The sequence below is a fragment of the Elephantulus edwardii genome, unplaced genomic scaffold, assembly GCF_000299155.1.
Source record: "Elephantulus edwardii isolate Elephantulus edwardi_28Jun2011 unplaced genomic scaffold, EleEdw1.0 scaffold00039, whole genome shotgun sequence".
Taxonomy (NCBI): domain Eukaryota; kingdom Metazoa; phylum Chordata; class Mammalia; order Macroscelidea; family Macroscelididae; genus Elephantulus; species Elephantulus edwardii.
The window spans coordinates 9,677,319-9,691,197 of record NW_006399789.1 but is presented as its reverse complement, the minus strand read 5'-3'; positions in this window follow the sequence as shown (position 1 = coordinate 9,691,197).

The window sequence follows — 13,879 nt, the reverse complement described above, 5'->3', positions numbered from 1 at the left end:
TATTATATTTTAGGGCATTATTTTTATCGTAGGAGTATGCAATGAGGGTTGCAGAGTCAATCAACTCTTAAGATCAATATAGCCCTCGCTCTAGATTCTACCTACCTACCTACCCCTAACGCTAATTGAATACATGGGAATGAAATCCTTTAAGGTGATAATCACAATGACTTAGACAGAGCTGCAGGGGTCTAAGCTGTCACAGGTGACCACCACAGAAACACTAGCCCAGGGAGAATGTGCCATGCCTGCCCCAGCTCCATCTTGGTCCTCTACTTCTCTCCATGGTCAAGTATCAGCACGGTCAGGATTCAATAATGCAGATTCATAAACCCATTTTCAAGTGAGGTGGTAAGATGAGTGCATACATGAATTACTCTTCAAATACTTGGCATATAGATTTGGTAAGAATGCTCAATAAAACGTCCATATTCTTAAAAGTTATATCTCTTTGCAACATAGCTCTTATTTTGGGCTGTTGTCGTGTATATAATGCCTAATCATATATTCCTTTTTGTACAACAATGAACAAATATTTTTTTTTTAAAAAGTGAACTGGGGGAGGAGGAAAGGAGGGAATGAGGGTAAAAATGTTCAACAATGAATGAACAATGAATTAATCTAACTTTTCTGTAAATGTTGATTAAAATCGCGATTAAAATACAATTTTTTAAAGTTATATCTCCAACTCACTGCCATTGATTTTGCACAGACTCTTGGCAGTGGGTCTCCATGACTACAAAGCTTAACAGGAGCAGATTGTCCATGTCTCCTCCTCAGAAGGCCTGCTGGATTCTAACCACCAGAGACGAGCAATCTGTATGACTAGCAGTGTGGTGCCCCATGGGCTAACCCACCAGAGTTCCCTTAAAAGTTACAGCCAAAATCATCACAGCTAAATGAAATGTTGAGGATAAGACCTTCATGAACATACCGATAAGATGGTACTGAAACACTTAGTTAGCCCTTAAGGTGTTTACCTAAATGGATGTGGTAGAGTTCACGTCCCAACCCATTACATATGTAGCAAGTGGTTGGAACAGGGCTAGCTCTTTAAAACCTAAAGTAAAAGCCAGAGATTATCCTTGAAGAATCTCCAGGAAAACTCTACCCAAACACTAAGAAGGTACCAGCATTCCTTTCAGTCCCCTCAGAGGTTGACTAAGCCATAACTCTAAGAGAGGTCCTTTCTCTAAGAGTTTTAATCCCATAGATGACAGAGTTCAGCAGATCCTGCAATGGAACCTATCTTGATCTTGTATTTTGCAATTCATGTTGAGAAATGGGCCAAGGAGAAAAGGCTATGAGTATAGAGATGGACTCTAAAGCTGAATTTTTGGAAGTTTCCCTGGAATCAATCATATTTTATTTTTTTCCAAACTGTGCAACAGACATAGATCATATGGATCCGACAGACAGCCCTTATTGGTTTTTATGGATGTTAATGAACTGCTCCGTTGTTGGCAGAGACACTCGGCTATAAATACCTGCTGCCTCGCTGTAGTCATGGAGTGTCCACGCCTTCCACAGAGGCTTGTTAAATCTTAATAGATACGGGCTGCAGCACAGTGTGGAGAGTCAGGCCCATTGGATGCTGTGCATTTCCTTCTAATCCTTTCCATCCTGCGTGCCATAACCACCCAAGGAATTGTTGTTGTTGTTGTTATGTGCTGTCGAGTCGCTTGTGACTCATAGCGTCCCTATGTACAACAGCCCTAAACTCTGCTCTGTCCTGTGCCAATCGCACTGTCTCCGACACACTCATCCTGATTAGCCCAGTCACTGAATCAATCCACCTCATAGAGGGCCTTCCCCTCCTGCGCTGTCCCTCCACCTCCCAAGCATGATGACCCTCTCCAAGGACGGGTGCCTCCTCACAATATGTACCAGCCTAAAAAAGTCGTGGTCTCCACTTGGGAGCTAGACCAACAATACACTGATTTACAAAGGGCTTTTTTTTTTCTTTCCATCTTCCCATTTGAAGAAATTCTGGGTAGGGAACACTGAGGTCATAGTGGTAAGAATCTGTGCTGCAATCCAAAGGCATGCAGATTAAATCCATCAACTTCTCTGCAGGAAAAAAGGTGCAATCTCCTCCCGTGTGATTAAACTGCCTCTGAAAATCCACCGGAGGGTCAGCTATGGGTTGGTTCTGACTAGACAGAACTCAACAACAACAGTGGATAAGGGCTTGTGCGGCCAACCAGAAGGTACACAACTCTAATCCACCAGCTACCCTGCAGGAGAAAGCTGGGCAGTCCCCACCTGTGGGTTTACAGCCTCTCAAAGCCCACAATACTAGGTTCAGTTACGAATTGGTTTTTAATGGAGCATAACAATTGTTGTGTTGTTATTATGTGCCATTGAGTCACAGGTGACTCATAGCAACCCTATGAACAAGTCCTGGACACTTCCTGTATAACTTTCATCCTTTCTCCAGGTTCATAAGGTTTCCAGAGGCAAGCTACTGTGGAAGTGGATGCCACTCCTGCTTCCAAGCTTGTTTAATCAGGGAACCCCACCAAACACTGTCCACCATGGGTAACAGTATTCGGCTTCACAGCAACCACGAGTTACCTCTGTATAGCAAGTGGACATACCAGGGTTACACAACCTAGAAGAATGTTTCCCCCAAAAAAATTAAAGGCAGGGTTGAGGGCCGAGTAAAACAATAACAATAATAATAATCTGGTTAAAACTTGTAAAGGTTACAAAAGGCTTAACAATATTAACCCAGATTCTGTAAGACTGATGCATGAGACAATTGAAACTCAGGGAAAGAAGTCCTGGGAGATGGGTTAACACAGGCACTATTACAATGCACTTGAGCAGGCTGGAGCAGAGGAGAGGTGAGGGCATGGATCCAACCTGTTCATTGATGAAGGCACCTAACAGTGCATGCCAGGAATCCAGTTCATTTTCCAATGAACTCTCTCTCTCTGTCTCTCATTACTGTCAAGTTGGAAATGACACAGTGTTGCCCCACCATTGGATTCCAGACACTGTAATTTGCACAGGAGAAAATTGCCCATCTTTCTCCCTAGAGTTGCTGATGGGTTTGAATCTCTGGAGCCGTGTGGCCTTTGGCCCAGCAGCACAATTCCCTAAAGACTAGGCCACTAGAACTCTCTTTTCTGAGGACCATCGTTGTTATGTATCGTTGAGTCGGAACTGATCCATTGCTGATCTTCCAGGACAGTAACTGCGTGTGAGGAGACTGTCTATCCTTCTTCCACAGAGCAGCTGGTGGATTCAAACCACGCACCTTTGGGATTGTAGTGCAAATTCTTACCACTAGGCCACCAACGCTCCAATGACTAATGACTATAAACTCCCAATTTCACTATACTAGTACTGACTGCCCTTGACTGCACTGAGCTCTGCTCGTCTTCTTTGAGTCAGAGTACTTCAACTTTCATTTGAGACTCTCTCTCTACACCAGGCAAAGTCTGCTGTAAGTATTAACTAAGGTACTCTAGGCTAGGAGCAATCCAAGTGGCTGCTGCTTCCTAAAATTTTATACCAACGAAGCACAAAATGAAATAGGGCGCAGAAAATCACAGCTTTATCACGGCATGGCAGAGTTGCAGTTGTAACTATGTAGAGATATCTCAGTGCTTTATTTCCAGGGCTGATACCTGGACATTTTTTAAAGTTATGTGGCTAATACCTGAGTTAGTGAAATCTGGTGCTAGAAACCAAAGAATCCATCACTGTGGGACATACTTCATAATTGTAATTTAAACCATTCTCAGAAGCCAAAAGACATGTGGCTCATTAAATAAATAATGTCACCCCTGAGTCTGTGCTCCTAAAAAAAAAAACCTAATGGCATCTCTTGCCCTAGACCAAAGACAGAAGGTAAGGGGAGTTAAGAAAGCTAGATAAATAGAACAGAACAACCAGAAAAGAAATCATGATAATGCTTCTATATGCTGTTAAAGACATAACTAATGCCACCGATTATAATATCTATTGTTGTTGTTGCTAGCTATCATCAAGTCTAGTCCAACTCATAGTGATGCTGTGAACAAAGAATCTGAATACTGTCCTATCCTGTGCTGTTCTCATGATCTCTGACCTACTTGAGCTCATGGCTGCAGTCACTGTGTCAATTCACCTTGTTGAGGGTCTTCTCTTTTGCTGACCGTCTACCCTCCTAGCATAATGTCCTTTCCCAAGGAATAGTCTCTCCTACCAACAGGCCCAAAGTATGAGATGGAGCAGCATTAGCCTTGCCTCCAAGGACCACTTTGACTGCATTTTTTTTCTAAGACATACCTTTTAGCAGTCAATGGGGAATTCACTGTTCTTCTTTGACACCACAACTCAAAGGCATTAATTCTCCTCTGTCATCTTTATTCATTGTCCAGCTATCAGATGCATAGCAGGAAACTGAAAATACCATGGCCTGAATCGGGCACACCTTAGTTTTTGAACTGACACATCAGTAATTTGGAGAAGTCCCTGACGGTGGACTTGCTCAGTTCAATACATCTCTTGGTCTCCTGATTGCTGGTCGCAAGGGTGTTGATTCTGGATCCACGTGAGATGAAATTGTTGACAAGCTCAATCTTTTCTTTTCATCTCTTTTAACATTGCTTATTGGTCCAGTGGGAGGATTTTTGCCTTCTTGATGTTGAGATGCAATACATATTAAAGGCTGTAGTCTGATTTTCTGTAACAAGTGTCTCAAGTCCTCCTCACTTTTAGCAGGCAAGGTTGTTTCATCTGCATAACACAGGTTATTGATGAGTCTTTCTCCAATGCTGATGCCTCATTCTTCTGCATAGAGGCCAACTTCTCAAATTATTTGTTCAGCAAATAGAATAAATTAGTGTGGAGAAAGGATATAACTCTGCTACACACCTTTTGTGATTTTAAGCTGTGCAGTGATCCCTTGCTTTGCTTGAACTTCTGGTCCAGGTATAGGTTTTGCATGAGCACAATCAAGTGTTTTATAATTCCTTTTCTTCTCAATGTTAGCCATAGTTTGTTATGATTCACACAGTCCATGATTTTTGCATAGGCAATAAAACCCAAATATATATTTCTTTTTTTGGTATTCTCTGCTTTCAGCTAGTATCCAGGATCTAGAATAATATGTTTAAAGATCATTAAATGACAGTCTAATTTTCTATATACATTTTCTCCAAGGTCACAACAAAAAAAATTTCTCTTTAAAAAAGGGGGTGGGTAGTATTCCACTTCCACAGCCTCCATTGCAGCTGTGAACAATATTCATTTTCCATTTGAAGAATACTTTCAACAATTATCCTAATACTATTTACCCAGGTGTATTTGTGGATCAAGAAGCCGAACATAGGGGATAAAGAATAAGGAAAAATATGATCAAAGTTTGTTGCTATCTATTTGTCCTGAAACTGTGCTCACTTCTGTGCATTTTTATGTCACATCTGGACCTAGTATGTGGGTTTAATTGTCACAATCCTGAGCGTTAGCTTTATGAGTCCCTCCAATCTGGTCTTCTTGGCTAGTGTGTCTGGGTGGGAAGGGTGGGGAGAGTGTGGGAGGCAACCCCAAAAGGTATTTATAGAATGCTTAAGTGCTCAGCCACCATCAAATACTGACAGTCACATTTTTCTTTCTGCTAAAAAAAATGCCCCATTTCTCTTAGAATATTCTTTCATTTGATAAATAATTATTGGATATCTAAAACATAGCAGGCTGCGTTCTAGGAAACAGCAACCTGCGTCTCTTCAAGAAACTGAACTTCCAATAGGAGAGACCAGTAGTAATGAAATAATTAGATAAAACATTGCAAATTCTAAACTAAGGCCTGAGGAGAGATGAAAAGGTTTCAGAAAGGCAAGGCAGAAAGGTTTCCTTGGGAAAGTGTCTGAAACAAGTCCTTAAAAGGAGTAGAATTGGTAGAGGAAAGCCAGGGTGGTACAAAACTTAAGCATTCAGCTACTAACCAAAAGGTTATGTGCTCAAACCCACCCAGCAGCCCCTCAGAAGAAAGGCCTGGCAAACTGGTTCCCAAAGATCACAACCATCAGAAGTCCTTCAGAGCATAGTTCTATTTTGACATGTGCGGGGTTACCATGGGTTGAAATTGACTCTAATCCGACCCAAAGTGACCCTGTGGGAGCAGAGTGAGAGCTGGCCCGACCTTGTGGCACCCTCACAGTCTCTGCTGTGCTTAAACATGCAGGGGCGAAGTAAGCAGAACAGTTGGGATCAGGAGCAGAAGAGGTTTTCAGAATTAAGCAAATGTTCTACAGAAATATAAGTAAATGTTCTGTGATTGAAGAAGGCCAACTACCTTCCTTGCATTCCCATTCTGCTCACGATTTGACCCATATTTTGCTTTGAAAGTACTGTAATATGTCGTATGAAATGTTTTCCTCACCAGAAAGTACTGGGCTCTGTTCAGGTCTCAGCTTTTGCGGCTCATTCCTCTCCTCCATACACACCATGCACCTGACCTTCATCTGCAGGTCTAGCCAGCTGAGAAAGTCCTGGGCTAGGAAAAGGATGAAACAAAGGAGGTTCAGGATCAAGTCAACATCAACCTTGACCTCGTACCTCAGTTCTAATAATACGTTCGCTGGTTTGCTCTTGAGATAAACGTCAGTATCTTGCCACAGGCCTTGTGACAGCCCCCTCTCTGGGTAACCTTCCGGGTGCTCCCATCACTGTCCAGCAAGGGGCCTCTACCTTGCTTTTCCCCCTCACCCTGTTGGGAAGCGGAGTTCTGACCCTGCATTCCAGCACAGCCCTGCTGTCCACGCCAGGTTTCCGGAGACCATGCTCTGGTCACGAGATTCTCAGCATTTCCCCCATGAGGCTTTGTGTTGGCATGTTCTGCTCCTGAGGGGACAGGCAAGGGTCCTTCTGCTTCCAGCTGCTTGCACTGCGCGCCACCTGGTGGCCATTGCCACACAATGGGGGTGGTGATGGTTTGCCATCAAGTCAACCAACTTATCCTGCAGTGGCTTTTCAAGGCAGTTAATCACATGGGTCCATCCTTCTCCACAGAGCAGCTGGGGGGGAGGAGGGGTCCCTACCCCAGCTCTGCAGACTATCTGACCTTTAAGTGTCCCTCCAAGGTTGGGAACATCCAGTGCAGAGTCCCTATTCTTCCTAATCTTTGTCTCCCAACCAGGCGCAAGAAGAATGAGCACATTTCTCCCTTGCAGTTACTGCTTCTGCAAACCTGCTAGAGGTCTGGAGGCTTACTGGTAAGGATTTGTGTTGCCAACCCAAAGGCAGGCAGCTCAAATCCAATAGCTGCTCCAAGGGAGAAGTCGTCCCGTGTGATTTACAGCCTCTCAAACCCACAGGAGGATTAGCTATGCGTCTGTTTTGACTCAACAACGCACAGCAACAACAACATAACTGACCAGGAATTTCTGAGAGCATAGTCCACAGAGAGTTGTACTGCTAATCCAAAAGACAGTGCCTGTCTGGTGGTTCAAATTCAAGAGCAACTGCATGGGAGAAAGATGGGCTATTTCCCATGCGATTTATAGCCTCAGAGACACAATGAAGGGCCATCTGAATCGGTTCAGACTCAACTCAGTAGTTTTGAGTGTTATAATGCATCAGGTGATAAAGAAACACATTACATTGGGAAAATTTGCAGTTAGGGACTTTTCCAAATTATTGAGGAGTAGTGATGTTAGTGTAGGGACTAAGGTGAGTCTGATTGAGGCCATGGTCTTTCCGATTACTAGCTGTGCATCCAAGAGCTGGATAAGGATGACAGAAAAAGAATTGTTGCCTTTGAGCTGTGGTGTTGGAGAAGAGCACTGAACATCCCATGGATGGCCTAGAGAACAAACAGGTATGTCTTGGAGAGGGTGCACCTGGAGCGCTCTTTGGAGTCAAGAATGATGAGGCTTCACCTCACATGCTTTGGACATGTTGCTAGGAGGTACTATTACTTAGCAAGGGACATGATGTTGGGAAGGATGGAGGGTTGGTAAAGGAGAGGAAGACCCTCAACCAGGTGGACTGACACAGTGACTGTTGCAATGGGCTCTTGTGTGTCAAGAAGTGTGAGGATAACGCAGGACAGGACTGGTTTCAGATCTTTTGTCCGTAGAGTCACTATGAGTCGTACTCAACTTGAAGGCACCTAACAACAACAACAACAAATTCTTCAGGGTGACACCTCAGCCATACCAGAAGCTGGGCCAAAATGCAGCCAAACCACTTCTCCTTACCCCCCGGGTCAGGGTGCTTTCAAACTCCACCTACAATCCATAGCTTTTCAGTGAGACCAGCTGTGTTACCTGTCAGTTGTGCGCTCAAGTCCAGATTTGGGGGAACGTGGTACTTGGCTTTCTTTTCATTGCTTGGGAATCACTGTTGTCCTCAGAGAGTTCTGGTGTCGTGGAGACACTGCTAGCCCAAAGACTTTGTGTCTCTGGTGGTTTGTATCCACCAGTGGGTGAACAAAAGAACGGCAAACCACCTCTTCTCATCACGATTTGCTGTTGTTGTCATGTGCCTTGGAGTCAGAACTAATTGATAGCTGAGCGTCCAACAGGTTTTCAGAGGTTGGGAATTGCACAGGAGGAGATAGCCCATCTTTCTCCCACAGAGCACTGATGGATTCGAATCCCCTGCGTTTGCACTGGCAGCCCAACTCCTTATCCACTAGGCCACCAGAGCTTTCTGTGATTTACAGCCTCAGAAACCTGATGCAGTTCGTTATGAGTCAGAAGTGACTCATGGCAGTAACTAAGCGAGTGTGTTATCAGTATGAAACCCTTTGGCTGACCAAGAAACACTGGAATAGAGCCATTTTCAGCTTGAAGAAATGAAACACACATTGTTCACAGAATATATGAATCGTAAACGAAGGGGGCACAATCCACTTTGACCAGATCAGGATATACAAGCAGAGCTCACTAGACTGTCCTAGAGCCTCATGTGAAGACACTGCAGAAAGCACAAGGTCTGTCTCCTCAATTATCCCACCAGGGGCAGATTACCTAGTAAACTAGGTAAGTGCAGACTCACCTGGGCCTGCTTACTCACCTGAAGTGAACAGATTCACGTCTCCTCATCACACGCATGAAATTGTTGACTGTAGATAAGCAAATAAGTATGAGTAGTGTACTCATCATTGGCAGCCGCATCATGACAGATGGTGAAGAGACTGAGATTGTTAACAGCTTTAGTTTGCTTGGCTCCACAATCAACACTCTTGGTACCCCCAGCCAGGAAATTAAAAGACGAATGACACTGGAAAAGTCTGCTGTCAGAGACCTCGCAAAAGTACTGAAGAGCAAGGATGTCAGTCTGGAGACTAAGGTGTGCCTAATCCAGGCCATGGTCTTTGCAATTACTTGCTATGCATCAGAGGGATGGACAATGGCTATGGATGATAGAAGGAGAATTGATGGCTTTTAGCTTTGGTGCTGGAGAAGAGTATTAAATATACCATGGACTGCTAGGAGAGCAAACATGTTCGTCCTGGATAGGGTGAGACCAGGCTGTTCCTTGGAGGCAAGGATTCTGAAGCTCCGTCTGACATACTTTAGTCATGTTACAAGGAAGGACCAGTCCTTGGAGAGGGACATCAGGCTTGGGAGGGTGAAGGGACAGCACAGGAGAGGAAGACCCTCAATGAGACGGATCAATCTAGTGACTGGGGTAATGGGGTACGTGTATCAGAGACAATAAGATTGGCACAGGATAGAACTTGGGGTCGTTATGAGTAGCTGGCAACTCTTTGACACATAACAACAACAATAACATGCTCATCTTTTTTACTGGGGTAATTATCAGGTATTGCAATTTGAAAAGAATATTTGATCCCCCAGGAAGGTACCGTGGGGTTGGGAGAGTCAGAAGCTGGCCACATTTAGTTTCAGAAACTTGTTCCATACAGATTAGTATAGTAAGCACAAATCAGCCTGTGCCTGTTTCGCTTATTGGGTGGACATGGTCTACCCCCAGGCACACTAGGTGGCCAGGAAGGGAAAACCATCAATTCTTTCCAAATATTGAGTATTCCTTTGTTGAGCAGTTAACTGAAAGGTTAGCAGTTCAAAGGCACTGCCCAACAGGAGAAAGATGAGACAATTCCTTTATTCCTGTCAAGATTTCAAGCCTCGGAAACGTGATGGACTATCACCATGTATCAGAATCAAGTCAAAGGCAACAGATTTGGGGGTTTTGCTTTCCTGCAGAGAAACACAGCCTTCGTGGTGGCTCAGTGGTTAAGCTAACCAAAAGGTCAATAAGTCAACATGCTCGATGGGAGAAAGTCATAGTAGACTGCTTCCAGCCTTGGAAACCCTAGCTAGGTTTAGAACAGTTCTGCTCCGCCCTTGTTATCACTGTGAGTTGGAAGGCGCTCATCACCAATGGTTTGGATGGAGGGAAACAATTAAAAAGCAGACCTTCTTTCCCTGCCATTTCGGAGCCCAGTCAGTGGGGCTTAGCAATTGTGCCGGGTTGGCCCTGAGGACACCCAGCCACACTGAACTTCTCTTCACCACCCCCCCACTCCGTTCCTGCTCTTCGGCACAGTTTCAAGAGAAGATAAAGAAAGGTGTCTCCTAACATGTTCCCATTCCCTGCCACCCAAGCAGAACCAAACCGCTCAGACATTTCCTTCAGAACTGCACAGGCTGCAGAAAGGCCAAGCTCGGAAAGCGTGCCAGGAAACCTGAGTCGTCACACCACCTCACATGGTGTCTCCCAGTCTGAAACTTGATACAAACCCCATAATCTCAACACTTCATCTCACTTAGCAACGCAGACTGGCATCAATGCCTCCTGTACAGCTGGCTAGCAAGGCTGGCGTGCGGGCTTGGGTACAGGCTGTTCTGATGATGATGTACCTAAGATGCACCTGAGGGTGAGGGAGGGAGGGAGGGAGGGAAGACAGGATGATTGATGATGCAGATACTAAAACCAAAGCAAACATTCTATCTGCACACTAATAAAATTACATGCAAAAGATAAAAAGGAGGAGGAGGATAAACATGGCAAAAATAGAGAAAGCCCCCACTTCCTCACACTCAGATGAGGGGCTAACACGAGCAAAATACCCACCAGGTCTCATAATTGTTACTGCAGGCTCTTTATCCTGTCCTACTTTTAAAGTTTCATCAACTGATGCCCACCCCGTGGATATGAGAGTAGAACTATGCTTCACAGGGTCTCTAACGGCTCATTCGTTTTTATTAGACCTCCAATCTTTTGCCCTGAGCTTTGGATGAACTCAAACCATCAACCTTTGACTAACTTCATCAACTTTCATCAACCTAGGATGAACTCAAACCATCAGCCTTTCTTCTGGTTTGGATGAACTCAAAGCATTGACCTCTGAGTCAGCAGAGTTAACCGTTTGCACCGCCCAGAAATTCCTACCTGGTTTGATGTTGTTGTATGCGAACTCCAATGCAGAAGGGGTATAACCACGTGGTGGTGGTGATGGTGTTGTTGTTAGGTGCTGTTGATTCACGTACCACTCGCAGTGATCCTATGAATAGATCTGAACCCTGTCCTGTCCTGTGCCATCCTCATCATCTTTGATGTACTTGAGTCCATTGCTGCAGTCTTGTTAAGTGTCTTCTCCTTGTCTGACCCTCCGCCTTTCCAAGCATGATGTCCCTTTCCAAGGAGCGGCGCCTCCTAACAACATGTCCAAAATATGTGAGATGAAGCTTTATTATCCTTGCCTCCAAAGGGCACTCTGGTTGTACCTTCTCCAAGACATATCTGTTCATTATTTCTGCAGTCCACGGGATATTCAGTACTCTTCTCCAACATCGCAACTCAAAGGCATTGATTGTTTTTCTGTCTTTTTCTTTCTTGTTGTAGCTCTCAGATGCACACCAAGTGACTGTAAAGACTGTGGCCTGAATCGAGCACACCTTCATTTTTAAACTTACACCATTGCTCCTTAATATTTTGGAGTAGGACCTTATAAGATAAAGTAAGTCAGCTCCATAGGACTAGTGGACTAAAACAACAATCTTTTCAGTGAACAATTAAGGATTTTTACCTTTGTGCCACCAAGACTTATTGCTTGGTTTGATAGAGATGAATAATTCTTAAAAAAAAATTATAAACCCTTCAGTCTTCAACATTGGTAAATAGATTTTACCAGCACAGAAAAATAAGTCATTCTCTCCAAACATCATGAACATCAGAAGATGTGCACTGTGGTGGTTAGGCAGAAAAAAAGGTTGAGAGCAAGAGACGGGGAAAAAAAGAGGCTGGTCCCAAGGAACAAACAGGCCTTTATTGCATGGTCTGAGAGGGACACCAATTATGTAGAGAAGGTCAAAACGGTGCCCGGGCAGTCAAGGGCAGCCTCTTTTTTTTCTTCTCCTTCTCTTTTTATAGGAGTTTTAGGTAGGACTAGGGAAGATAATATTTTGCTCAGAATTTGGGGCTCTTAATTTCTTAGGGTTTGAGCTTTTGTGATCAGGCCCAGAGCCTTATCAGAATCCACTGCTCGGGTCTCTGGTCTGGTGTCTTAGACTTTATCAGGTTTCTTCAAGGAGTGACCAGGCCTGGAGGCAGCTGCAGCACTCTTCCTTCAGTGTGCCGGCTTCCTACACAGTTGCTGTACGAAGTTCAAGAGTTTCCTTCCCACTGAGGAGGACTGGGGTTTAGGGAAAACCAGTCCAAAACAGGATTCTATTTTCCCATTAATGAAAAACTACTTCCAAGCTCCCTCACTGCAGTTACCTTGTAGTGCATAGCTTAACAGTGTCTGGTAGCTTCAGGCATGTCACAGTCTTTCAGTCATCCCATGTACTAGCAGAAGCGTGACCATGAAAAAATAATATTGAAGTAAAAATAATATTGGAATTGCAGTGTTAACAAAGACTGTTGAAGGTTCCGGGGACTGACGCAGAACCAACACACCAGTCACAGAAGAAAAACAACCTGGTGCTTGTTAGAAGCCAACGTGGCAAGACTCCATCCTGCTTATTTAGGCATGCCATCAGCTAAGACCCATCACTGGGAAAGGACAACATATTTGTAAAAGGGTCAACAGAAACAAGGGAAAATTCAATGAGATGCCTTAGTACAACAGCCCCAACAATGGACTCAAAACAATGGGCTGTAATGTGAAAATGACCTCCTCTAGGCTACATCTCACTGTTTTCTGCAAGGAGTCCAATGGAAAGCAACTGACAGTGTCAAAATTATAGAAGGTTCACATTGTTAAATCCCTTCATGGTACCTTGAAGGTAAACCCCACCACAAAAATTTAAGAGTTTACCAAATTAAACTTTAATGGCCTTGAGATAAAATTTGGCAATGAGAGATTCCCCCCACTCCTCATTTCCACGCATCACCTAAGTCCTTTACTTTTTCAGGCCATCCTGACGTTTGCTGCCATTAAGAATGCTCAATTTACTAATATCAAATCACACAAACGAAAGACAGGTACCTGGGGGTCAACATAGCATGGCAACGGAGGTTCACGCAGCCGAACTATGCTCCATAAAGTCCTCAACAGCTGGTTTTCAGAAGTGGATTGACAGGTCTTTCTTCCAAGGGGCCATCAACCTCTAAGTTAGCAGCCGAGCTCATAAACCGTTTGCACCTGATTTCTGTGTTATTGATTGTGAGAGGAATACATCCCACTCAGAGGTCAGTAAAGTACAACTGAAATGGTGATCGTAACGTGGTTTGGTGGTGGTGGTGATTGTAGCTATATCAAGTCAAGTACGACCCATAGCAACACTGTGAGCAACAGATCTGGACCCTGGCCTATCCTGTGCCATCCTCACATTTCCTGACACTGGCACTTGGGAAGGAGGATTGTTTCATAGAACAGTACATAGTAACAGTAGTTAGGGAACTGCCAGAAGTTTGAGCAGGATTTAGAAGAGGCCGTGGCACCAGGGCTAATCATTGCTGATGT